The sequence below is a fragment of the Chiloscyllium plagiosum genome, chromosome 18 (genome assembly GCF_004010195.1).
Source record: "Chiloscyllium plagiosum isolate BGI_BamShark_2017 chromosome 18, ASM401019v2, whole genome shotgun sequence".
Lineage (NCBI taxonomy): Eukaryota > Metazoa > Chordata > Chondrichthyes > Orectolobiformes > Hemiscylliidae > Chiloscyllium > Chiloscyllium plagiosum.
The window spans coordinates 33,409,518-33,436,241 of NC_057727.1; the positions used below are offsets into that span (position 1 = coordinate 33,409,518).

A 26,724-nucleotide genomic window follows, 5' to 3' on the forward strand; every position below is an offset into this window, starting at 1 on the left:
ACTTGACCTACTCTTGGGAAATAAGGCAAGACAGGTGACTGAGGTGTCAGTGGGGGAGCACTTCGGGGCCAGCGACCATAATTCCATTAGATTTAAAATAGTGATGGAAAAGGATGGACCAGATCTAAAAGTTGAAGTTCTAAATTGGAGAAAGGCTAATTTTGATAGTATTAGGCAAGAACCTTCAAAAGTTGGTTGGGTGCAGATGTTCGCAGGTAAAGGGACGGCTGGAAAATGGGAAGCCGTCTGGAATGAGATAACGAGAATCCAGAGAAAGTATATTCCTGTTAGGATGAAAGGAAAAGCTGGTAGGTATAGGAAATGCTGGATGACGAAAGAAATTGAAGGTTTGTTTAAGAAAAAGAAGGAAGCATATGTAAGGTAGAGACAGAATAGGTCAAGTGGATCGTTAGAAGAGTATAAAGGAAGTAGAATACTTAAGAGGGAAATCAGGAGGGCAAAACGGGGACATGAAATAGCTTTAGCGAATAGAATTAAGGAGAATCCAAAGGGTTTTACAAATATATTAAGGACAAAAGGGTAACTAGGGAGAGAATAGGGCTCCTCAAACATCAGCAAGGCGGCCTTTGTGTGGAACCGCAGAAAATGGGGGAGATACTAAACCATTTACTGTGGAAAAGGATATGGAACATATAGAATGTAGGGAAATAGATGGTGACACCTTGCAAAATGTCCATATTAAAGAGGAGCAAGTGCTGGATAAATCCCCAGGACCTGATCAGGTGTACCCTAGAACTTTGTGGGAAGCTAGAGAAGTGATTGCTGGGCCTATTGCTGAGATATTTGTATCATTGATAGTCACAGGTGAGGTGTCAGAAGGCTGGAGGTTGGCTAATTGGTGCCTCAGTTTAAGAAGGGTGGTAAGGACTAGCCAGGGAACTATAGACCAGTGAGCCTGACGTCAGCGGTGGGCAATCCTGAGGGACAGGATGTACATGTATTTGGAAAGACAAGGACTGATTAGGGATAGTCAACATGGCTTTGTGCGTGGGAAATCATGTCTCACAAACTTGATTGAGTTTTTTTGAAGAGGTAACAAAGAGGATTGATGAAGGCAGAGCAGTAGATGTGATCTATATGGACTTCAGTAAGGCATTTGACAATGTTCCCTATGGGAGACTGATTAGCATGATTAGATCTCACAGAATACAGGGAGAACTAGCCATTTGGATACAGAACTGGTGCAAAAGTAGAAGACAGAGGGTGGTGGTGGAGGGTTGTTTTTCAGACTGGAGGCCTGTGACCAGTGGAGTGCCACAAGGGTCGGTGCTGGGCCCTCTACTTTTGTCATTTACATAAACGATTTGGATGCGAGCATGAGAGGTACGGTTAGTAAGTTTGCAGATGACACCAAAATTGGAGGTGTAGTGAAAATGACCTAAGAGGCAACTTTTTCACGCAGAGGGTGGTACGTGTATGGAATGAGCTGCCAGAGGATGTGGTGGAGGCTGGTACAATTGCAACATTTAAGAGACATTTGGATGGGTATATGAATAAGAAGGGTTTGGAGGGATATGGGCCGGGCGCTGGCAGGTAGGACTAGATTGGGTTGGGATATCTGGTCGGCATGGACGGGTTGGATCGGAGGGTCTGTTTCCATGCTGTATATCTCTATGACTCTATGACTCTATGCTACTAATCCCTCGCCATTGGCAGGATATTCCAGAATGAACCAGAATTGCAGCAGCTTTATGGTTCCTGACATTTGCCCTGGACACAGCAGCCAAGTGAAAATTTATGGCCTATTTGGTGTCAGGGACTTAGTGGGTGGAGTGATGCAGATATGGGAAATCCTCTTCCTCCCAAAAGCAGCAGTCAAGACCACACTGCCAGACTATGCCAGTCTGCTCCAGTCAGTGTAGCCTCAGCCTCTGAAAGAATACCCAGCATTGTAGGAAGACTTCCACTGCTCTGCCAACATAAATGCCACCATCTTCTTTCTGAAATTTCACACTCACTCTACCTCTGCTACTGTACCCATCTCTTGCTCTACCAACCTCACTATTGCCTGTAGCATCTTCCCACACTTGCTGTCACTCCAACCTCCTGACAGCATTAACCCTCCATGCCCTCTGTGCTGCCTTAACAGCCGTGCTTTCACCTTCTGTAATACCTGCCTCTCTCTCATTCCAGCAGCACAGAAAAAGTCAAAGAGGGTGGTGGGCTGCCCAAAGTTCAGCTCCCAACCCTGTATGGAGAGACCATCCTGATTCTGACCATCCCGAGTGGCTGACTGACTGTTTCTGAGACTCTGGACTAGTATCTCAGGCTGCCCTTGACTTGTTGGACCTCCAGACTGAAGGCTTGAATTGACCAAGGACTGTTGACAACCATGACAAGTTTCCTGACTTTGGTTCTGAACCAACTATAAGGTGTGAGCCTGGTGTCTCTAGTTGAGGGACAAGGCCCAAAAAGACTTCACGCCATTGGCTGGTTTTCTAGCTGACCCCCATTCCTTCCTCAGGAAAAACATCCCACCTCTGAATCTTGGCAGGTAGCTGATTGGCCAATAGCTCTATGGCACCAGCGGAGCCACCAGGAGCAGTGGTCAATGCTAGGACTGCACCAAGTCCCAAGAAACAAGGAGCTCAGGCTGTGGGGCCTCTTGGATGGGCCAGAACAAGAGGACCTGGAAGAGGATGTGAGGAGACCTGTTAATGATGTATCACTGCAGTAAATACAGTCACCATGGCTTAGTGAATGAGGAAAGGAGAACCTCCTTCTCGCTGTACGCAGGAAAGTGAAATACGGAAAACAGTGAGCAATGACATACTACTCAAATGCAGTATAGGTGACCCTAAGACATAGCACGGGCTTGTTTGTTGAGTTCAACAGTAGGTCCTTATTAAAATATCAATTGGATCTGATAACCTACCCTCTTTTCCCTCAATTCACTGTGTTAAAGATGTTGATCTATCTATATCTAGTAATAGGTACGTTGATACAGCAACTTGTCAAACCTTCCCCAATGGATTCTCCCAAACCTGCAACCTTTACTACCTTGAAGGACAGTGGCAGCAAACACACAGAAATACCACCACTTGCACAATGTGCTCCATGTCACACACCATCCTAATTGGGAACAGTGTCACCATTTCTTCACTGTTGCTGGGTCCACGTCCTGGAACTGCCTCCCTAGTATAAATATGGTTGTATCTACACAACATGGTCTCCACTGAAGATGGCACATACTTTTCTCAAGCAATAAACAATGGGAAATACATGCTGGCCTTGCCAGTGACACCATATTCCTGTGGATGAATAAAGACAAATTGCCACTGTGTTGTCGCATTTTGGCTATGCAAAGATTTTTTCCTAAGAAGCTGGATTTCAATATTTTTGAGAGGCACCCTGGCACAAGATATCTTTAAATAAAAAGTAACTGCTTCGCAATGGTTAGAATTGTTGAAAGTGGCAGCTTGTCACTGAATTCAGAGCAGAGAGATCAGTTGTGACACAGACCTCAAAAAGGCATGCAGCAAGTGAAATAATTCACTCTCTTTCAGAGTGGAAAAGAACCAACACACAAAGACTTTACGAAGAAAGACATTTAAAATGCACCAAGACCTAGGTCTAAATGACTGGCTACCAAATTGAAGATTGCCACAGTCAACAACAAGATGCTATCACCACCAAAACAAAACAAAATCTGTCAGAAAACCATCTAATTTTACCTTTTCGGTTGGACTCTGATCGAAAGAGGTTGTTCCATTTTATTTATGTTTTCTACCCATGATACTCCAAAAGAAAGGTATGTTATTTGTCCTGCCTGTCTTATGTGTAAATTAATATGTGTGAATTTAAATAGGGTATAGTTTATGTTTTTATTAGTTGTTAATAATCTGTTTGCCAATTGTGAGAGGATAGGTTTGGTATGGTGTATATTTATTTATTGTTCATTGGTGAAAACTAGTGTAAGTTTCTTTCATCTGAGATGGTGTTCACATTCAGGCATGAATCATTGTAGAAATTAAGTTGATCATATTTCACACTTGTGATGACTTGTGCCACAGTGGGGCTCCAAAGCTCTTAAATTTTAAAGATCCTGATATTTCAAAGTTAGTAACATATATATCTATGACATTTTTTACAGCCACAAGAAAAGGACTGTGGTACTCACTTTGCCAAGCCAGTTCAAAGTGTCTACAACAGAGTACCACATACCCAAGCATGTCTCAGCATCCCAAAGATAAACTTTCACATTAGAATGAATATCAAAGTGAGTGCAAAGTGAGTGGAATTCAACCTTACTCTGATCCCTGTTCTTCAGCAACATATCGAGAATAATGGAGATTTAAAGGAATTACCTTACTACTCACACCAGCCAATCATGCAGGGTCTATTGCTGCAGATTCCAATAATCCAGAGGAGGAGGTACTATCCTGAAATCAAGTCATATAACAAGCAAAGTAAAATAATAAAATTAACTTTAAAAACAAAAACGTACATGCATGTTATCCGAAATGTCAAATGGCATTCCTATACAAGAAGAAATTGAATATTGAAATGAATCATTAAGTAGTCATTGTGCATCTGGTCATAGTGCATCAGCATTTTAAAATTTTAAGGTGTTGGCCATCATGACATAACCTTTAACAAACACTAAATAAGTGAAGAATGTCAGGGAATAAAAGCCTTGTAGCCAACTGCTGTGTGATGTCACCCTCTCAGGACAATTTGCCCTCTGGACAGTAATCACTTTCAGCTGCAGATCTGCTCCCACCCACTGAAACTGCCTGGAGAACAGATGTTGCAGCTGTGTTCAGGAAAGAATATGTCAATTCAAAAAGGAAACATTCCCAATAAAACAGTAAAATGAAAAATCAATTTGTTTGTCACATTACTGATTAGTTAATATGAATACTATTCAGATTATTTGAAAAACAGAATCCAAACATAGTGTAACATTAAGGATCAAACTCCTTGCTGTGTAATGTGCTGAAATAATGGGATCTTTTAAGAGCATATCATTTACTTAGAAGTCAATTCGTTTCTCTTTTCATCTTTGTGCCTACAAAACAAAACAGACACTTTTATCAAAAGTAATGTCAGAATAATAACATCACATAGAAATAAATTGTCACACATGTGCATTTAAGGTATCATTTTGGATTTGGGGATGAACATATTGCTTGGGAATGTGAGGAAAATTTTATTACATATCTGACTGCATCATACTAGACCTGGATGTCCTGGATCGTAATGCTGATACATGAAATGATAAGAATTCTATTCTCCAGCATGTTGATGAGCACATTAAACACATATATAGCTTGAATGAATTTAATGCTTCACTTGCATCATAATATATCATTCAAAAATGGTAAGTACTTGCAATATATTGTTAGGTTGATTGAAACAATATGTAGATAATGCAGCTAGGGAAGAAACATACTAGACCTTGTATTGGGGGCTAAGGCTGGACAGATGATCAAAGTTTAAGTGGGGGACCATTTTAGGAGCAGTGATCACAATTCCATAAATGTTAAGATAGCTATGGATAAAGATAAGACTTTCCTCAGGTGGAAATGCTAAACTGGGGGAAGGTGAATTACAAAGGTATTAGGCAGGAACTGGAGAAATTAGATTAGGGAGTTGTTGTTTGAGGGTAAATCTACATCTGACATGTGGGAGTCTTTTAAAGGCCAGATGATCAGAGTTCAGGGTCAGCATTTTCCTGTGAGGATGAAAGATAAGGATGGCAAGATTTAGGAACCCCAGATGACAAGAGATTTTGAAAGGTTAGTCAAGAAGAAAAAGGAAACAGATGTAAGGTTTCAAATATAAAGGAAGCAGGAAGGAATTTAAACATGGAATTAGGAGAGCAAAAAGGGACCATGAAATGTCCTTGCCAACCAGGATTAAGGAATATCCCAAGGCATTTTATATCTATATGTTAGGAGCAAGAGGTTAGCTAGGTCCACTCAAGGACAAAGGAAGGAATTTATGCATGGAGCCAGAGGAAGTACTTTACATCAGTATTCACCAAGGAGAAGGACATGAATGATGGTATAATTAGGGAGAGGTATATTGATACTACAGGGCATTTCGATATTAAGAGGTGTTGGATGTCATATATGGACTTCAGTAAGGCATTTGACAAGGTTCGAGGAGAAAGTGAGTCTGCAGATGCTGGAGATCAAAGTTGAAACTTTATTGCTGGAACAGCACAGCAGGTCAGGCAGCATCCAGGGAACAGGAGATTCGACGTTTCGGGCACAGGCCCTTCTTCAGGAAATTGGGCCTGTGCCCGAAACGTCGAATCTCCTGTTCCCTGGATGCTGCCTGACCATTTGACAAGGTTCCTCATGGTAGAGTGGTTAGCAAAGTTAGATCACATGAAATATAGGAAGAAACTAGCCGCTTTGATATAGAACTGGCTTGAAATTAGAAGGGTGGTGGTGGAGGGGTACTTTTCAGACTAGAGGCCTGTGACCAGCGGTGTACCATAAAGACCAATGCTGGGTCCACTGTTTTATATAAATGATTTGGATGTGAACGTAGGAGGTATGGTTAGCAAGTTTGCAGATAACACTAAAATTGGAGTTGTAGTGGACAATGAAGAAGGTTACCTGAGAGTACAACAGGACTTTGATCAGATGGGCTAATGGGCTGAGGAGTGGCAAATGGAGTTTAATTTAGATAAATGTAAGGTGTTGCATTTTGGAAAGGCAAATCAGGGCAGGACTTATACACTTACTGGTAAGATCCTAGAGAGTGTGGCTGAACAAAGAGACCTTGGAATGCAAGTTCTTGTTCCTTGAAAGTGCATTCCCAGGTCAACAGGATAATGAAGAAAGCGTTCGGTAAGCTTGCCTTTATTGATCAGTGCATTGAGTATAAGAATTGGGAGGTCATGTTGTGTCTGTACAGGACATTGATTAGGCCACTTTTAGAATACTGTATGCAATTCTGGTCTCCCTGCTACAGGAAGGATGCTGTGAAACTTGAAAGGGTTCAGAAAAGATTTACAAGGATGTTGCCAGGATTGGAGCATTTGAGCTATAGGGAGAGGTTGAATAGGCTGGAGCTACTTTCCCCAGAGCTTTGGAGGCTGAGGGATGACCTTATAGAGGGATGACCTTATAGGGGGATGAATAGGGTGAATAGCCAAGGTCTTTACCCCGGGTAGTGGAGTCCAAAACTAGAGGGCATAGGTTTAAGGTGAGAGGGGAAAGATTTAAAAGGGACCTAAGGTGCAATGTTTTCATGCAGAGGTGGCGTGTGTATGGAATGAGCTGCCAGAGGAAATGATGGAGACTGGTACAATTATGACATTCAAAAGGCATCTGGATGGATATATGAATAGGAAGAGTTTAGGGGGATATGAACAAAATGCTGACAAATGGGACGAGATTAATTTAGGATATCTGGTCAGCAAGGACAAGTTGAACTGAAGAGTCTGTTTCCATGCTGTGCAGTTCTATGATTCTATATGTCCCCAGGGCCTGATGGAATCTATTCCATCTGAAGGAGGCAAGTGAAGAGATTCCTGGGGCCTCTTTAGAAACAGATGAGGTTGCAGAAGACTGGAGAACAGCCAATGTTGTTCCTTTGTTTAAGAAGGGCAACAGGGATAATTCAGAAAATTATAGGCTTACATCTGTGGTATGGAAATTATTGGAAAGGATTCTTAGGAACAAGATTTACTTGCAATAGGAAAAGAATGGACTTATTAGGGATAGTCAGCATAGCTTTCTGTGCGGGAGATCTTGTATCACAAATTTGGAAGAAGTAACAGAGATGATTGATGAAGGCAGAGTATTAACTGTTACTTACATATACTTTACTAAAGCATTTGACGAAGTCCTTCACGGTATGCTGGTCCAGAAGATTAAATCTCATGGGATTCCTGTGACTTTGATACAAAATTGGTTTGGTCATACAAGATAGAGGGTAGTTGTGGAGGTGTGTTTTTTTCTGACTGGAGGTCTGTGACCAGCAGTATTCTGCAAGGTTCAGTCCTAGGACTTCTGTTGCTTGTAATAATTAATTGAAATAAAGGTGAAAATATAGGTGTTCTGACTAGCACATTTGCAGATGATGTAAAAGTTGCAGATAATGAGGAAGGTTGCCAGAAGACACAGTAGGATATAGATCAGTCGGAAAGTTGGGCAGGGAGATGCCAGATGAAGTTTAATTCTGACAAGTGTGAGGTGTTACATGTTGAGAGGTCAAATGCAAGAGGAGAGCATACAGTAAATGGTAAGACCCTTAGGAGCATTGGCTATCCAGGGGAATCTTGGGGTGCAAGTCCATAGCTACCTGAAAGTGTGACACAAGTGGATAATGTGCTAAAGAAGGCACGCTTGTCTTCATTCATCAGGACATTGAGTATAAAAGTTGGCAAGTCATGTCACAGTTATATAAAATTTTAGTTTGGAGTATTGTGTGCAGCTCTGGTTTCCATACAATAGGAAGGATGTGGAGATTTGGAAAGGGTGCAAAAGAGATTTACCAGGGTGTAGCCTGGATTGGAGTGTATTAGCTATAAGAAGAGATTGGATAAACTTGGATTGTTTTTGTTATGGCATCTGAAGCTGTGGGGTGACCTGATAGAAGTATATAAAATTCTGAGAGGCATAGATAAGTTGGATAGTTGGAAACTTTTCCCCAGGGTGGAAATGTCAAAACTCGGCTGCTTAGGTTTAATGTCAATGGAGGAAAGTTTAAAGATGTGCAAGACAAGTCTTTTACACAGAGAGTAGTAAGTGCCTGGAACGCGCTGCTGGGGTAAGTGGCAGAAGTAGACATAACAGCAACATTTAAGAGATGTCTGGACAGACACATGATCAGGCAGGTAATTGAGGGATCTGAACCATGTGCAGGTAACATGAATTAGTTTAGAATGGCAACATGGTAAGTACAGACATGTTAGATTGAAGAGCCTGTACCTGTGCTTTACTGTTTTATGTTCTATTGTACTCAATTTAAAAATGCCATTGCCACACATGTATAGTTTTATGATAAAACAGAGATAAATAAGGTATGTTGCAATTTAATTTTGTGTGTGAATTTTTTTTACAAGTCCCTATCATATTTCAGGTGTCACAAAGTTGTAATGTAACTTGATGTCACACTCGAACATAGGTATAAGGTAAAGTAAAGTCAATATTTAGAGAAACATCTCCAGAAACAGAGATAGATTTTAATTGAGTTCATGAGCAATTGTAAAAATAGAGATAAAAGCCAGACTGACATTGTATGGTTCTAAGGGTGTGGCAAAAGCAATTAACATTGGATTTATCTAAAGGAGGCAGAGCAATTGTCCCTGCTGATCGAATAGAGATGTAACAAGTTGCATTAAATTTCCCCTTTAGCAACAAGGCAATACATTTGGTGTAAGGTTCCTATTTTACAAATTAATGTATCCTCCAGCTCACAATGAATGGAAGTTCATAACACTCAAAGTTAAGGTTTTCATTTGCCCTGCTGATGAATTTCCTGGCAACTGTGTCAAATCCCAACTACACCAGTCTGAATTTAATCATTTCTCACTTCAGCCATCCTGTTAACATTGAATAAAAACTGCTAATTTGAATCAAATTAGTGACAGATTATGGACAGCTTCTGCAATGAATGTATCTTCATTAACAATTTCATTCTAATGGTCCAGTCTCCAAATGAGCTATCACCCAGACCTGAAAAGATTGTAATCCTGCACATTGTATCAATCTGTTCCCACAATCCAATGTATTCATTATATATTTAATATGATTGGAACATAAATCAGTTTATACTGGCCTGCAATGTTTTGTGGTTATATGATCTTATTTCTATAAGTACCCCTCCACAAGAATGTTATAAAGCCACAAACATACCAGTGTTTATCAGTCAGAAACTCTCACACAAGAATTGAATAAAAATCAGTCATGTTATGTACTCTGTATTCTATATTTATTATGGAGATATGTGTGAAATAAAATATATTAATTTATTAATACATTCATTATATAAATTTGTGTACTAAAAAGCTGCTTCTAACTTATTTGACTAAGAATGTGAAATTGTTTTAATGCTTACTTTGTACAATTTGATTATATCAGGAACTTCCTCAGAATCATTTTTTAAAAATTCCTTCCAGATGGTTCATGGCCAATTTAAAGATAGTTATTAACCAATTGTAAATTCCAAAGAATGAAACCAATTTCCATTTTCTCTCAATGAAAAATTTGCACTGGACCCATCCAATTCTAGTCTATTCAATAACATGGAAATCCAATGGACAAAAATAATTCTCATTCTCTCCTATTCTGAGCAAGTCCTTATAAAATATAACATTGCTTATCTGAGCATACAAATGTTCACATCTGTTTTGGTTAGTAATGCTCAATACTCTTTAGTTAATCCAATGTTAAATCCCTGATGGTTACAAAGAGTATTTTGTTCCTAGTTATTATATAAAAGTATATATTTTGAAGAAACGGATAAGTAATTAAATAACGAAAATGTTATGCAAATAGATTTTTCAGTGAATTAAATTATTTTTCAGGCATCAATATGGGCACTAGCGTGCAATTTCTCGGCGAATTTATGTTACTCATGGTATGATCGACTTCAGAAAGTTTTGTTGAAATCACTGTGAACTCTCCAATGCTGATTTCTGTCGCTAAGGGATAATCAACTTGCAAAACTGAATAACCCAGAACTTTCCACTCTTCCCCACGTATCAACCTCTATCGACATTTGTTCGAATCTATTTGTACTATGGAATGTCCTTAATGCAATAACTTTCAACGTATTAACTTCAATTGACTTGGGAGAGCTGGCTTAATGGCACAACGAATGCATGATGTGGACTTGCGAGCAGCAGGGACAACCAAACTAGGTTCTCAAACTTTTATCAGGATATAATAATGTCGCTTGACTATATAGACAGAATAATCTTCACCGTAAAATTAGATTTCATAGCTGATTGTAAAAATAGTCACGTTCACACATGTATGAAATTTAACTCGTTTATTTATGTTATATGGAGATAAATCCAATTGAATCCGAAACACTATGTAAATGTATTTTTTAAAGTATCCTCCAAAGCAAACATTCTTGAGGACATCTTTGTTGTACAATAAACAGATAACACGTAAAGTAGGCTCAAATAAAACGATTTGGAAGAATGTAACGCCGTCTTTTTTCAGGCTAACTTCACCGGCGTCAGAAAGGAAACTCTCTTAAGTAAAACCAGACATGCCAATGACATAATGTTCCCAAGACAATCGCCCATGATACTTGCATATATGATCTATATTTAAGATAGTTATTGGGCATTATTATTGCTTCTCACAGACAAACAAGTTACTGATTGCAACTACAAATGCTGCACTGAGCAATTGTTGCACTCTGCTAAGAGAACTGCGAGCCGTGAGATCAGATTATACAAAATGATCCAAAAACTATTTAATAAATGTCACAACAATGATTTCTGAAGCGCCTGATTCTGACTCAGTCTTTTTGTAAAAAAAAATGCCATACTGAATACATAGACGCATTGTTTAAGACTTCAGTGTTGTAAACACTACTTTCCCATATCTTCATTTTTTTTTAAATTGGGGTAATTTATATACCTGACTAGATCTTTAAATAACAGGCCTGTCTAAGGGGATAATAAAAGTTGCGGTGTGTTCAAAAATGGGTATTGAAAGTGTTTCCACATTCAAATCGGTAGAGGTCAACTTCAATGCTAACTTTAAAGTCAGACCGCTTTTTAATATCTCTGGTGATTTTTTATAATTAAATATTAAACATTAATTATCGCCTTCCGGGCTTTAACTGAACTTTGTAACTGCAACCATGCCAATCCATTTCCATGTAACACTCCAACATATCAGCAACTCCATGTTCCTGGACTGTAATAACTGAGCTGGCTCCATGCTGCCTTTTCCCCCTACTATGTATAAAGTGCCCCTCAGTCGTAATCCCGCGGTTCAAGCGCTTCTTCACGAGCTGCCAGATCCTGTACAGCACACACTGAGAATGGGGCCCTCAGCCTTGGGGCTTTCACTGAACATTACCCATCACCTAAAGAGGCAGGGGTTCCTTTCCACTCCACCCCCTTCCACTCTATCCTGCGTTTCAGTCACGGAATGTCAACAGCGACTCGCTTCCCAAGCCTTACGTTTCACCAACTACAATGTGATCAGTGAAAGCTTGTCGCCGTGCAGTAGCTTTTAAACAAAACAAGGGATTGGGATCTAAGCAGAAGCAACACATTTAATTCACCAAAGTGGTGTCAGGCTGTACGCCGTGTCATGTTCTGCAAGTAAAACAGGCAGAACGCTCTATTGTTGGCCAGAACATCACTCAGGCTGTTAGCGAGGGGAAGGAATGTGAGCACCGCTGTTGCACACAGGAGTCAAACTGGGACGTGCTCTGGGCCATCCCTTAACTGACACCATATCTATCCCGAAACAGACAGAGTCGGGACAATTCTGGGGAACCTCGTTTACTCAATCTATCCAACATCACCAACTCTGAATGATGCAGGGTTGGAGTGTTTCATTTGTTGATGGGGATCAAGTATATCACTAACACCAATAAACTGCAGAGGTTAGTTTTTTGGGGAAATGCGGGGGATGGAGCTGGTGCTGGTTGTGATGGGCGTACAGGATTCGATAACTAACCCAATTTAATTTAATTCAATTTTGCAACTCTCACTTCAAACATTCCGCTTATTCAGCTATAATCAGACCTGGGGATATCGATTAGTAGTGTTTAGCATTTCATTGTTGAAATATGATACATTAAAATTTGTGAACGAATTCAGAATTATACTGTACAGATAACTGACATCCAGTTAATTGTATTTAGAACATCTTGATGATAGGGTTTGAACAATTGAAGCTTGTAAAGTTGTAAAGTTCTGCTTCAATGGGATACAGGACAATGGAAGGAAGGGGTTAATGTTTTTTTTTGGTCCTGTTAAATGAATGAACATAGCGATGGCATTACGTAATGTTTTAAAAGACAAGCAAGCGGTGGGGGATCAGAGTTTAAATCAGTTCCAGGTCCTTGTCGCTTTACACCGTTCTGTTTAAAACAGCGACGCTCTCTCCTTCAAGGCGGCTCAGAGCAGAAAGACTCCGGTTTACCAGTGGACCTGTGCAGCGCAGACAGAAGGAAACAGATAGTTTGTCAAACTCAGCTGCTCTCAGCGTTGGGGTAAGTTTACCACAGGAGTTATGTTTCTGACTTTGTTTTTGGAAAACAATCCGTGGTTGGAACCGCCAGAGAATCGGCGGATTTCTGGTTCATTTCACATGGTGACATCATGATTTACAACAAGATGAGAACAAGTTAGAGGAAAGGTTTTCATTTTATAGAGAGAAGCGATTGACTGGGAAAGCTGAACCGGGCAGTGAACTGTGTATGTTGAGGGAATGAGTGAGTGATGCGGAATCTCATTTCGAGCGTGTGAAGGGAGAGAGAGGTGTATTGTCTTTGCAAAAGCATATAAACTTGTCTCCACTAGATGAGGAAATGAAGTAATATAAACTGGCTAAAACACAGCTTTGTAAAGTCGGGGAAAGTAGCGCTGTGCCTCTGGGCACGTGCTTTGAGATGGCTGCATGTGTGTATCTGAATCCGGGAGATCTGTTCGCCCTATACTGTAGTCGGCCATGCAATGTTTCACGCTGTATTCGGCCCAAATCTGTCAGAGATGTTTGTTTTGTTAATCAAGGTGATTACCCAGATGAATGTTGTTACATACAACAAGGGAAATAGGCAATTTGTAAGGGTGGTGGTGGGAGGTGATTGAGAAAATTCATTTCGTCCAAGTTGTATCACCTTCCAAGTGAATGAACAGAAAACTACAAGCAGCAACAGTAAGGTGACGCGAAAGACCGGGCTGCTCCCCATGTTTATGAACATGGATGGAAATGTTAACGCAGTGCTCAGAAAACGCTGTCTGGTTCTAAACTTCATACATTTAAAGAACGAGAGGCTGGAGGTGGAATTGGGTCACTAGGTCATGCAGAGTCCTCGGTACAAATATGCCAGAGGTGCAGAAGTTCAATGGGGCTCTGTCCCTGGGCTAGAGGTCTCCTTCTTCAAAACGTTGCTTCGAGGCTGGAATAAAAAGCAAACCTCAACCCAGTTTCTATGGCATGGGAAAACAGAAGTTAGAAACCTCCGACAAGAAATGATTGCTGTCACTATTTGGATACTGGCGATCAGTTTATTGTATGAAGATGAGATAGTTCTAACATTGCAACTGGGAAAGGGGGTGGAATCGGTGCTTCTGTTAAAGCTGTTGATGATATTCCGTTGACCCGGGACTTCCGATAGTCTTCGTCATCAATAGGAACTGCAGAGAGTTGCTGTGCAGTCTACCTGTAACCCCTCCACATAGGGCCAGCACCTACCCAACAGGATGGTCTCAGTAAATTACACACCGTGCTCAAAACACTTCGGAGGAAATCTCCTCCAAAATATATGGAATTCCCAACTCATATTCGCAGACGTCCTGATAACATTCAAGAAGTTAAAATTACACAACACCAGGTTATAGTCCAACAGATTTATTTGGAAATATTAGTCGGGTAGCTGATGAAAGAACAGCGCTCCGAAAGGTAGTATTTCCAAATAAACCTGTTGGACTATAACCTGGGGTTGTGTTAATTTATCAGCACAGTCGCTTGTCACCGATAAAACGCGTTGTTTGTGAGCACGCTGTGAAAGCAGAACGAATCTTTAGATCTGATTTGTGATTTAAAGAATATGATCTTAACGTTAAAATTCACTGTTCAAATTCGAGAATGCCGCCGTAACCATTTTTCATTCTGTTTCTCAGTGTGCATTTCGCTCGCTGTCGCAAGCTCTGGCTCAGCCGTCTATCATCTTCTTTCCCGGCCTTTGCTGGATCTCTGTCCCCTCATTCTCTCTTTAACTGTCTGCTCCCCGCCTGTGATTGAGTTATGGTTGTTTGGTGTCGCCCTTAGACTTATCTAGTGAGTGGGTCCGACAGGTGTGTTATTTCTGTGTTGACTCTCTTTTGCCTACTACTTGTCCCGTTCTTCCATGAGTCAATGTATTTGCAGTTCTGGTCCACGTGATTAAATCAGTTTATTTTAAATAGTATGCACACTACATTGCTATCGCCTCAGTTGGTTCGCTCCTGATCAAAGGTCAGCAAGGGGGATGGAATGGAATGGGATGGGAGGGGAGCAGATCTGTTTCCGGCCCATGGTAGGGCTGGGCGGGGTCTGGTGAACACATGAAACAGTAGGCCGAGGAGCAGAAGGAGGTATTGGCTGAAGAAAGCCTGAGACGGCCGGGAAATGGTTGGGCCTCTCTCAGATTACAAAAGAAAAACTCCATTTACTACCTTAGAAAACAAGAATGTTATGTATTAATACACCGAAACATGGTACATGCTTTGTTTATGTAAACAAAATTAACATTTATATAAAACCTCACTGAATACATGTGGAATCTTGCAACTTTGCTAACAATAACTTTTAGGCAGGATGGCTGGCATGTAGATCATGCATAAGAAGAACACAACAGAATGTAGGAAGTGGTGCAGCTTGATAAAAGTCTTAAATGAAACACTAGGATTCATTTCTAGAAGGATAGAATTGAAAAGGAGAAAGATTGTCAAACTTGCATAGATGAGATTACCAACAGGATGGAAACAGGCCCTTCGGCCCAACAATTACACACCGACCCTCAGAAGAGTGACCCACCCAGACCCATTTCCCTCTGACTAATGCACCTAACACTGTGGGCAATTTAGCATGGCCAATTCACTTGAACTGAACATCTTTGGACTGTGGGAGGAAACCGGAGCACCCAGAGAAAACCCATGCAGACACGGGGAGAATGTGCAAACTCTACACAGAAATTTTGATGTACATATTGCCTGCTCCAACACCAAATAAGGTTTAGAAAATATCCAGGAGTTCCAAGCTGAGTTTTAAATTGATTTTGAAACTATGTTCTTTGCTGCAAGATGGAGTGTGTCTCTAGAGATAGATAAGGCCCTTTTGGATTTTGAATCCAACTTTAATCATTAACATTTGCAGGGGTTACAGTAAAATTCAAACTTCAAGGCAGTTTTGAGTTGAAAACCAAAACATACGTCCAGAAAGCAGGAGAAAACAGTGCATTATGTTCAGAGGACCCAGGGGAATGGAACTTGGAATTAAGAGTTTGGAGATAAAGGAAAATGGGGGTCCAAGGGTGAGAGGGAAACAGATTGAATAAAGATCAGAGGTTTGTGGCTTTTCGAAAAGGGAATTCAGACATTCAGGGGAAGATAATTTTGGCCCTTGGCTGGTTAGGAGAGAATGGGATTTGATCTTAAGGTTTTGGAAGATGGGCCAGATGAAGGGGGAAACGGAAAGGAAACATTTTCCTGCAGAGCCGGGCGCAATGTGAGTTTACGTGAGTAAGAACAACACCAAGAGAAGAGCGGTCAGCAAAGGCTGACTGAAACCTGTGTTTGTGAGTAAATAATAAAATGCTGTTTTCATTGTTGATCGAATAGGCAAAATTTGCTCAGAGACTGACGATCCTTGCTGGAAAAACCAAAAGGGCAGGGAAAAGGAAGGTTTTTGAACTGAGAGTTCCTTAGACCATGGAATGCTTTATGACATGTAAATTTTGAGACTAAGATTAAATCATTTAAAGGAAATTTCACAAGTACTTAAAAATTAGGAATATACAATCCTGGGAATGAATAGGTTTACAACACAGAAAACTAACAGTGGCACAGGAAACAAGTCTAAATAGCTTTCCCCTATGATGTAACTTTGATCAAATCTTGTTTTTTTTGTTCCAAGCCTAGGAATTGTTTTTGCCTTAATACATTGCAACAACAATAATGCTATGTGCTATTCAAAGTAATTGCCCCAAAACTTGAACCCACTACCCTTTGATCTCTTGGTTAGATTTAGAACTGATTGAACTGGCTTATTTTGTGTGAAATCCAGCCAAAGTTTGGGTCTAACTGAGGTTCCATCAGAGTTGTCACCTTCACAAAGAATCTGAACCACAATCCCAACATTCTGCTGTCACTGTATTTTGTTAATGTAATGGCACTATTTGCACTATTCTAATTATGTCACTGATGGAAGAGTCAAGTAAGATTAGGTTATTGTGAGGCAGTTTCTTTTTTCTGTCTGTGTGCTGCATTTAATTTCAAAGTTCATCTTCTAGCTAATTTTCATTGACAGAATAGCTTAGGCATTTAAAAAGGTTATTGACTGCTTTCAAACAATTGATTGTAGTCTATTAGAGTACAGTTCCCACTGTAGCTTTTGAAAATCTTTAGTATATCTTCCACTTGTTCCCTTCTCTATATATACAGATATATAACACATCACATTCAGAAGCTAACTAATAACATACTGCACCTGGCCACCAGAAAGCAATCCAGAGTAAACTTGTCAAACATTTCACTTCTTCGCCATCCAGATTATTTGGAGCTGAATATCCCATGATGTAATGGTTGCAGGCAGAGAAAAACAGGGATCACGACTAATTGGACAGCATTTTCAGAGAGTTAGCACAGGTAGAAGAGCTAAGTTGTCTCCCACTGTGTTGCTAGATTATTATTTTATACTTGTACATCATGAGATTAATAAACCTACAATATTATTGAATGAATCCAAACGTTTGTATAAAATGTTGTTCCTTTGAATTAGATTTTGCTCAATAAAATCAAAGATTGGTGAAAGAATTTCAGATCAATTAACAGAATATTGAGTGTTCCTTGTCAGCCTCTTTGCAGATCATGAGAAGCTAAGTCGGTAATTTACAGCTCTGTTCAGTAAAATATGTCCAGTTTGTTTGGGGAAATAACTATTTTAAAAGTTCAAAACTTAGAAAGGTTACAGCACAAAACAAGGCCTTTCAGCCCACCATGTCTGTACTAGCTGAATAAACTAGCCACCTATTCTAATCCCATTTACCAGCCCCTAGTCTTGCAGGTTACTATGTATCAGCTGCAGATCCAGCTTTGCTTTAAATAAGTTAAGGATTTTTGCCTCAATGACCAAACTGAGCAGTGAATTACAGACACCCACAACCCAGTGGGAGAAAAATGTTTTCATCATGATCCCTCTAATTCTTCCACCAATCATCTTAAATTTATCACTTTGGAAATTGGCCTTTTCATTAGGGGAAACTGGTCTTCCCTGTCCATATTGAATCCCATTTGGCATGTTTGCACACATTCAGCCAAATCATTGATATCTTCCCTCTCTACTATCAACTACACAGCTGGCAATTGTGTTATCTAAAATAATTCTCAGTTATGTCCCTGATATTCAAGTCTAATTCATTCGTGTACAGTAAATCATAAACAGCAAGGGACCAAATACTGAGACCTGTGTAACACTATTGGAATCTGCTTTCAATTTACAAAAATCCATCATTTGTTTCCTGTTACTTAATCACTTTTGGATCTAACTTGCCACTTGCTCAAGGGTTTTAATTGTCTGACCACTCGGCCATGTGGGACCAAATATCTTACTAAATTCATGTAGACAATGTTCCACTGCGCTATCCTTTGTGTTACTGCCTCAAAAATGAAATCAAGTTGGTAATTCAGAACCTTCCATTGGCAAAACCATACTGCCTATCCCTGATTAATCCATCCCTTTTGTTCTGATCCTAATTGGTTATTACTGGAAAATGTCAGATCCTAGCCTTAAACTTGCTTTGAGAGATCGTATTTTGTTTTTGTTTTAGCAAAGGTGTCTCTCATTGAAACATAAGCATGCAATGTTGCTGATTTTACTTTAATATTAAAAAAAATTATACCTTGGGTATTGTATACAATTTTCGTTCCCTTGCTTGAGGAGAGATGGAATTGTATTAAAGGCAGTTCAAGAGGTTCACTAGATTGATTCCAGAGATGAGGCCTTTGTCTAATGAAGAGAGATTGACAAGTTTAGGCTTATACTGTCTGGAATTTAGAAGAATAAGGGAAGGTCTAACTGAGGAATATAGGATGTTAAAGGAGATTGACAAAGTGGATGTAAAAAGGATATTTCCTCGTATGGGGCAGTCTAAAATGAGTGGTCATAGCTTTAAAATAAGGTGTAACAGATTTAAGACAGAGATGAGGGGAAATTATTTCGCACAAGGAATAATGAATCTAAAATTCACTAACCCAGAGTGTGGTGGATGCTGAGACTTTGAGCAAATTTAAGGGAGAGATAGACAGATTTTAATTCGGGATGAATTAAAAGGATATGTGGAGCGGGCAGGAAAGTGGAGTTGAGGCCAAGATGTAAGCAGTTATGATTGTATTAAATGGCAGAGCAGGCTGAGGGGCTAAATTGCCTACTCCTGCTCCTGGATTAGATTCCCTACAGTATGGAAACAGGCCCTTCAGCCCAACAAGTCCACATTGACCCTCCAAAGAGAAACCCACCCAGACTCACCTCCCCACCCAATATTTGCCCATGACTAATGCAGCTAACACTATAGGCAATTTAGCATGGTTAATTCACCTGACCAGCACATCTTTGGATTATGGGCGGAAACGCAAGTAGACACAGGGAGAATGTGCAAACTCCACACAGGCGGTTGCCCGAGGCTGGAACCGAACCCGGGTTTCTGGTGCTGTGAGGCGGCAGTGCTAACCATTGTGCCACTCCTAGTTCTTGTTAGCCAAAATAAATGACGATAAAAGAGAACCAGCCAAACTATTTGCATGAAACATACATTCAAATGTTTCTTACACACAGCAGAAGTTGCATTACAAGGTTCTGAATGCAGCCTAGTCAATCACAAAAAGCAGCCTTCCTTTCATTGTACACATTTAGCTGCCTTGGGAAAGCAGCTAATATAATCAAAAACCTGTCCCACCCCAGCTATACTCTCTTCCACCCTCTTCCATTGGGAAGATACACATACCAACAGATTTAAGAATAGCTTCTTCCCTGCTGTTGTCAGACTTATGAATGAACCTTTCATATTAGAAGAAAGTGGAGACTGCAGATGCTGGAGATCAGAATCAAAAAGTGTGGCGCTAGCAAAGCACAGCAGGTCAGGCAGCATCCGAGGAGCAGGAGAGTCGACGTTTTGAGCATAAATTCCACGTTTCTGATGAAGAGCTTATGCTTGAAACATCGACTCTCCTGCTCCTCAAATGCTGCCTGACCTACTGTGCTTTTCCAGCACCACACTATTAGAGTTGACCTTCTCTGTAGCAGTAACACCATATTCTGTTCTGTTACCCGGGTGTACTTACATAAGGTATGATTTGTCTGGTTAGCATACAAAATAATACTTTCCACTGTATCTCGGTACACGTGACTAATAAATCAAATCAAGTATAATCCTACTAATCCCAAAATATTCCTTTACAAATTCACAACGAAAAGGATACCCTTGTACAGTACATAAAAGCACCCCTTTTTCAATACTCAAACCATTGAGGGGAAAAAAAATCTTTCCTAGTACCTGAAAGTAACTAATTCCTACACTAGAGTCTCTGATAGTTTATTCCTAGCTATAGGAGAAAGTGAGGTCTGCAGATGCTGGAGATCAGAGCTGAAAATGTGTTGCTGGAAAAGCGCAGCAGGTCAGGCAGCATCCAGGAAACAGGAGAATCGACGTTTCGGGCATAAGCCTGAAGAAGGACTTATGCCCGAAACGTCGATTCTCCTGTTCCCTGGATGCTGCCTGACCTGCTGCGCTTTTCCAGCAACACATATTCCTAGCTATAGTATATCTGAGTTTAAACTCCGCTTCAAGTCCTCTTCAGGATTTTATCCCAACACTTATTGTTTGGGACTATCACCAAGGTAACTTTTTTTTGCTATATCCTTCCCATCTCTGGAGCATTGGATTTTCATCCAAGGATCTCAAGGCAGTTGAAAACCACAATAAGACTGAAAAAAAACCTCTCTCTCTGAGCTATGTATATTGTCCTTCAGCTTAAAAAACACCTGATCTTCTAAACTAGAGTTTGTTTATCTTGTTTGGTTCTAAAACCCTACAGAAGTATGCAAAACCCCATTCTTCTAAAGCTAGTGCTCAAAAAACTATTTTAAAAGAAATCACTGAGGCTACAGAAAGATATACAATTATTTATTAATTCCAGACACCCAGAAAACCCATATGTTACCAACTCAAAAAACCAAACTTAGTATAAATTATACTAGAAATATATGCGAATCATATAGTCTGCATTGCACTTTCCAAATAACAATTAATCCTATCCCTCAACATTGAAACTAGTAATTTGCCCATCACCAAGGTCTGATATAATTATCCCTCACACCCCTTTTTAAATGATGGTACAACGTTGACATACATTATTTCTCTTGTGAGACTTCTGTCTAGATTTCTTTGTGAATTTCCCTTGGGTGTCTTTTTCAGTTTACTTATTGTTTTGTCTTTGTTTCTTTCATGATAAATATTTTCTGCTGTCAGCTCAAAATCATTACATATACTGAAATAAATTATACAACTTGCCAATGATAGCAATTAAATTGACAACCTCTAGATTGCCAGATCATGATGATACCCAAGACATAATTCTTGTCAAAACTGTAGTTTAGAGCTAAAGAAAAACATACGGCTAAATGAATATTAAGATGATTTAGTGTCCTACTAAAAATGACATTTGTTAAGAGAGGAAAGCACAAAAAGAATAAAAACACTGCTTTATATTTAAATAGATGCTTGCACTTTTAAAAATTATTAACCTACATTCTGAAGCAAACATTTATCCTTGTGACTGCAAATATTTTTGCATTTAGCATCAAACAGCTTACTGATGACAAATCGTTCAAGTATTAGTTAATTAAAAATAATAAAAACAAAGTTTATGGAAGATTTTTACAAATTGTGATGTACTGCATAATAATTTTTCTTTACTACGTGAAATCTGATACTTTAATGTCAGATCGTAAAACCTCACCCTGGCAGCTGCTCTAGAAACCAATAATGTCTTTTACTGTGATTTTAAAATATTTCTACTTAATCATGCGTACAATGCACATGCTGACTAGCTGCAGGAGGGTAGACCACAGTTATGAAGCCCCATATCAAAGCTATTTGCACTAAAAATATCTTTATTCCAAACGTAAAACTATAGTCACTTCTTATGCAATTGCTTAACTATTAAAGCAAACGTTAAAATGTTTATCCGTATAACTCCTCCAAGAACTTTCGACTTTTGTCATTATGATGAAATTGTTATTCGACTTCTGGTGAGCTAACAGCTGTCCTGTTAGATTTTAAGGTACAGTACACCAAGATACCAGTAGGGGGTAGCAGTGCAATAAACTAAAAGACAATTGCTCCCCACCCTAGTTACTGTTGACACGACGGATTTGTAATTTGTTAGTGTCAACATTACAAAACAACATTATGTTGGGTAAGCATATAAATCTCTCTTGATGCAGTAACAGACAACGTGTTAATTAAGCTGCGTCTTATACCTCCCCTATTTATCACTGTACAAACACGCCTGTATAAGTTCCTAACTATTTGATCTGATCACGCCTCTGCAAACAAATGAAGTTCCACATGGTTACCGAAAAAGTTTCGAATCAGGACATGCACTGTTAGTTTTCTATAGCTTTCCACCTTCAATGTCGCATTTGTTATTTTATTAAAAATAAGCAACTAAAAAGTTATTCACACCTATTCCCAGGAATGGGGATACAATTCGCGCTTCAGCCGCGCCCATTCCTACTGAAACTTTGTGGGAACTGGCTCCCTCCGCCTTTTAATGATTTCAGGGTGTAGTCCAGCGTGACGACCTACTCACTGACTGACTGTATATTTAGCGCAGAGCTCAACGGATATTAGGCTAACATGAGTTTAAGAGACCCTCCCCCACCCCCTTACAGAGTCATAGAGTTGTACTGTACGGAAACAGACCCTTCAATCCAAAGTCGACCAGGTATCCTAAATGAACGTAGTCCCATTTCCACAATTTGGCCCATATCCCTCTAAAACTTTTCTATTCATATACCCATCCAGATGCCATTTGAATACTGTAATTGTACCAGCCTTCACCACTTCCTCTGGCAGCTCAATCCATCCCCATCCATGCACCACCCTTTGCATGAAAAAGTTATCCCTTTAGGTCCCTTTTAAATCTTTCTCCTATCACCTTGAATCTATGCCCTCTAGTTTTGGACTCCCCTACCCTGGAAAAAAGACCTTGGCTATTCACCCATGCCCCTCATGATTTTATAAACTTCTATAAAATCACCCCTCAGCCACCGACATTCCAGGGTAAACAGCCCCAGCCTATTCAGCCCCTCCCTATAGCTCAAACCCTCCAACCTGGCAACATCCCAGATGTTGCCTGTCCTTGGATGCTGCCTGAATTGCTGTGCTCTTCCAGCACCACTGATCCAGAACATCCTTGTATAGCTTGTCCGCACACAGTAGGGAGACCAGAATTAAACACAATACTCCAAAAGTGGTCTGACCGATGTCCTGCACAGCCGCAACATGACATTCCAACTCCTATACTCAATGTATTGGCCAATGAAGGCCAAATACCTTCTTCACTACGATGTCTACTTGTGACTCCACCTTCAAAGATCTATGAACGTGTACCCTAGGGTCTCTTTGTTTGGCACTATTCCTCCATCATTAAAGACCCGCCCTGATTTGCCTTACCAAAATGCAACACCTTACATTAATTTTCTAATAGATCTTATGCACTTAAGAAAAAGCTTTTCTTTTATCTTGAATGGGATGTTGGTAAGACCAGCAATTGCTGTTGAGAAAGTGGTGGTTATCCTACCCTCTTGAACTACTGGGATGTTTCTGGTGCAGGTACTTTCACAGTGCTCATAGGGAAGGAGTTGCTGCAACAGAGAAGGGATGGTGATTTATTTATGATTAGAATGGTGAATGGCTTGGAGTGTAATTTGCATTTGTCTGTTGCCATTGAACTTCTAGAAGGCAGAGGCCATGGATCACAAGGTGCTGGAGCCTTGCTGAGTTGCTGCAGCTCATCTTCTAGATGATACACGCTGCTGCCTCTACGTGTAGATGGAGGAGAGGGTGCATGTTGGAGATAGTGAATGGGGCTCTAATTAAGTGGGTGATTTTGTCATGGATGGTTTCAAGTCTCTTGAGTGTTGTTGGATCTGCAGCACACTTATGAATTGTCCTGTCGATGGTGTAAAAGTTGAGGAGACAGGAGGTGAGTTGCATGCCGCAGAATTCCCAGCCACAGACCTGCTCTTGTAGCCACAGTATGAACATTGCCAGCTGAGTCTAGGAATTCATATCACAGGACATCGCTTAGGTATAACAATAAATCCGAGTTAATCTCCGAGCTTTCAAGCTTGGTTCCAATACATAGGGAAAGACAACTTAGGGCTATTTCAACATTTGTGGCAACAGTCAAATGCCTCCTGATAAGTGAGCCTGGTGCAAAGCTATTGATTTCATCCATCCTTATAACACTGACTTCATATGCTGGCTTGAGAATTGCTTAGGACATGCAATACTCTAATCTGTTATACCTTTTTCTGAATGCTCATCTGTTGAGGCAACGGGAGAATTTATCATGATATGGCTAATTCAGTTCAGTTTCTGGTCAATGGTAGCCCCTAGAATATTGATATTGGGGGAGTCAGTTATGGTAATGTCTTTGAATATCTAAGAGATGTTTAGGTTCTCTCTTACTGGAGATGGCCATCGCCTGGTATTTCTATGACATGCAATTTATTTGCCATTTATCAGCTGCACTGAAGTAAATGTGACTGCTGCTATCAATGTTTCCATCGAAGAGAAGAGAAATACAGCACCTTGTCCATGAGAGGAACCCATTGTTTGTGGGTCACTGGAGGCTTTGCTCATGGAGTTCAATATAGAGTTTTAGAAATGTCCAGCACAGAAACAGACCCTTTGGTCCAACTTGTTCATGCTGACCAGATACCCCAACCTAATCTAGTCCCATTTTCCAGCACTCAGCCCATATCCCTCAACACCCTTCCTATTCATATAGCCATCCAGATGCCTCTTAAGTGCTGTAATTGTACCAGCCTCCACCCTTCCTCTGGCAGCTCATTCCAAACACGCACCACCCTGAGAGAAAACGTTTCTCCTTAGGTCCCTTTTAAATTTTTCCCTTCTCACCCTAAACCTACGCCCTCTATTTCTGGACTTTCCGAACCTTAGCTATTCACCCTGTCCTTCCCCTTCATGATTATAAATCTCCATAAGGTCATCCCTCGGCCTCCAATGCTCCAGGGAAAATAGCCCCAGCCTATTCAGCCTTTCCTTATAGATCGAAACCCTCCAACTCTGGCAACATCCTTGAAAATGTTTTCTGAACACTTACAAGTTTCACAACTTGATAGACACATGAATGGAAGGTGAACAGAGGGATAGAAACCACATATAGGCAATAGGTAGTGGGTCTAAGTAAAGACTGGACTTAGTGCAGGCTTGGTGGGCTGAAGGGCCTGTTCCTGCTGTATTGAATTGTATCGTCTTGTATTGTATCTTTTCTGAAATAGGGGACCAAAACCATTCACAATATTCAGATATGGTCTTGCCAGCAGCATATACAGTTGCAGTAAGACTTTCCCTACTCTTTTATAATCCAACTCCCTTGAAACAAGGGCCAACATTTCCTTAGTCTTCCTGATTAACTGTGTGCTAGCTTTCTGTGTTTCATGCCAAAGTAACCCTAAGTCCCTTTGTATTGCAGCTTTCTATGTTTTTCTCCATTTAAATAATATTCTATTCTTTGTTCTCCACTCCAAAATGAACAGCTTCACATTTTCACAAATTAAACACCATTTGCCAACTTTTTGCCCATTTACTTCACCTATCAATCTTTTTCTGTAAGCTGTTCATATCCCTCTCACAACCTGTCCTTCCACCTATTTTTGTGTTAGTTGCAAATTCCCAGCACTGATCCATGTGGAACCCCACAGGTCACAGGTCACCAATCTGGAAAAGAACCACTTATCCTGATTCGCTGTTTCCTGTCCATTAGCAAATTCTCTATTCATGCCAATATACTGTCTCCAGCACCCATGGACTTTTATCTTGTGTCTTATTCTTTTGTGAGATATCTTGTCAAATGCTTTCTGGAAGTCCAAATACACACCTGTTGGTTCCCCTCTTTTCACTCTGGTTGAGACTTCCTTAAAAAAACTCCAATAAATTAGTCAGATACATTTCCCTTTAATGAAACCATACTGACTTTGCTTGATTAGATTATGATTTTTCAAATATTCTGATACCACTTCCTTAATTGATTCCAATATCTTTCCAACAATAGATGTTAAGCTAATCAGCCCATAATTACCAACGTTTTGCTTCCCTTTTTGAATAAGGGTGTCAAATTGCTGATTTTCCAATCTTCTGGTACTTCTCCAGAAGCCAATGATTTTACCAATGCATCTACTATCTCTGTAGCTAGCTCTTTTACTATCATGGGATGCAAACCATCAGGGCCACGAGATTTATCTGTCTTTAGTCCCCGTTAGTTTGTCCAATATTACAAATGGTGATGATGAAGGCACTTATTCCTTCCCCCATATTCTTTAGCATTAATAGGATATTCAAAGTGTTTTCCACCATAAAGATTATTGCAAAATATCTGCAAAACTCCTCTGCCATTTCTTGTTCTCCAGAACTATCTCGCCAGATTCATTTTCTAAGGAGCCTATGTTCACTTTGATCTCTCTCTTCCTTTATTTATATATTTTAAAGGAAGTTTTATTGTCAGTTTTTATATTCCTAGCTAAG

At 40.1% G+C, this 26,724-nt stretch overlaps 1 protein-coding gene across 1 annotated transcript in view; it reads left to right on the plus strand.

Moving 5' to 3' along the window:
• Positions 1–13,091: 13,091 nt before the first annotated feature.
• The window catches only part of LOC122559031 (filamin-B), a 148,058-nt gene continuing 134,425 nt past the window's right edge, over positions 13,092–26,724 (plus strand). The window contains exon 1 of the mRNA XM_043708178.1: positions 13,092–13,179. The gene's annotated coding sequence lies outside the window, so the exon portion shown is untranslated. The remainder of the gene's footprint in view (positions 13,180–26,724) is intronic.